The 1709-nt window shown below is 40.0% G+C and overlaps 1 non-coding gene across 1 annotated transcript; it reads right to left on the reverse strand.

The window, feature by feature from the left end:
* Nucleotides 1-694: 694 nt before the first annotated feature.
* On the reverse strand, nt 695-801 carry LOC141604343 (small nucleolar RNA R71). Its single transcript, XR_012526047.1, has one exon. It is a non-coding gene; the product is annotated as a small nucleolar RNA R71 (small nucleolar RNA).
* Between the last annotated feature and the right edge of the window lie 908 nt (nt 802-1709).

The following is a 1709-nucleotide window of genomic DNA, read 5'->3' on the forward strand; positions in this document are numbered from 1 at the left end:
TGCCGGGGACGGTGTTAACTTGATTTAGATTTTCTTGTATTGTTATTAGTTGTGTCTTTCTTTGCCTTGGGGAAGTAAAACTCCTCAAGGTTTGTTCTAATTGTTTTCGAGTTGTTTGATATTTTGCATGTCTAGAAGGTCACAAGGTGACTTGTTACCCTTTGATCACGAAATTGAAAGGACTTTGACAACCAATAGAACACTTGCTAGGAGAACTTTGAGAGGTATTGGTGAGGTTGTAGATATTTAACCAAATACTATTGAGTTCATCAACTCTTTTGCAAGAGAAGGTGAGGAGAACCCAACACAAAATCAACCCACGATGCCTAAGTTTTCATCACATTCTGTACCCACCGAGGAGAACTTACCCAATGGTACTCCCACACCACAACATCTAACCGGAAATTTTATTGCCAAATCCGCATTTATCCAATTAGTCGAAAGAAGCCAATTTGGTGGAATGCCTAGTGAAGACCCTCATTCTCATATGGAGACTTTTTGTGACTATTGTGATGCGATTTCTCAAACCGTTTTAACTCAAGACCAAATTCGATGGGTCTTAATTCCTTTTTCTCTAATTGGCACCGCTAAACAATGATTGAAAGGCCTTGATAAGGCTACTCTCGGAATTGATTCTTGGAAGAAGTTGGCTCTAGCTTTCTACAAAAAGTTCTATCCACCGGAAAAGACTAACATGCTAAGAGCTCAAATTACGGGCTTTAAGCAAAGGAATGAGGAATCTTTGTATGAAGCTTGGGAGCGATTCAAGGGAATTTGTCGCTCATGTCCTCATCATGGACTTAGCGAGTGGTTCTTGGTACAACAATTTTGGAACGGTCTTTATGAAGATTCAAGGAACATTCTCAACATGGGATCAAATGGAATGTTCACCGAAGTTGATGACAATCAAACTTGGAACAAAATTGAGGAAATGGCGGTCCATAACTCACAATATAGTAGACCTCGCAAGGCTACTAGAGGAGGAAAGCATGAAGTGGACTCCATTACTCAATTGGGTGCTCAGCTTAGTGCTCACATTGATACCATCAATTTGAAGTTTGAAAAAGCTATGGCTAGAGTTGAAGAAGCCTAAAAATCACCAAAACATCATGTTAATGCCATGACGGCATCTTCATCAATCCCAAGTGGGATATGTGAGAATTGTGGAACTTTGAGACATGACCAAAGTGAATGTAGGGGAACAAATGAACAAGTGAATGCCTTCCAAGCATACAAGAGTGGCACCCCTTATTCAAACTATTATAATGAAAACACCAAATTCCATCCAAATCTCTCATACAAAAGCCAAAATGTTCAAAACCCTCAACCAACATACACCCCACCTCCCATGAGAAACCAAAATCAAAGACCCTTTTACAACCAAAACCAAGGTTACCAAAATCAAACTCCATACGATCAACAAGAGTTTTTCACTCAAATGCAAAAATATAGTCAAGCAAAGGAAATCACCATCAACAACATCCTAGCTTACACCAAAATGTTGGAAACCCAATTGACTCAACTAGCGTCTTCAAGCTCACAAAGACAAAAGGGGCAATTACCACCTCAAAGTAATCCCCCAAGACATGAAACGGTTAGTGCCATTCACTTGAGGAGTGGTACAAGGTATGAAGCACCGAAGAAGCAAGTTGAGGATGAAGTTGTGGAAGCTAGTGACAAAGAAGAAATTGTGCAAAACTCCAAGGATG

The sequence above is a fragment of the Silene latifolia genome, chromosome 9 (assembly GCF_048544455.1).
Source record: "Silene latifolia isolate original U9 population chromosome 9, ASM4854445v1, whole genome shotgun sequence".
NCBI classification, from domain to species: Eukaryota; Viridiplantae; Streptophyta; class Magnoliopsida; order Caryophyllales; family Caryophyllaceae; genus Silene; species Silene latifolia.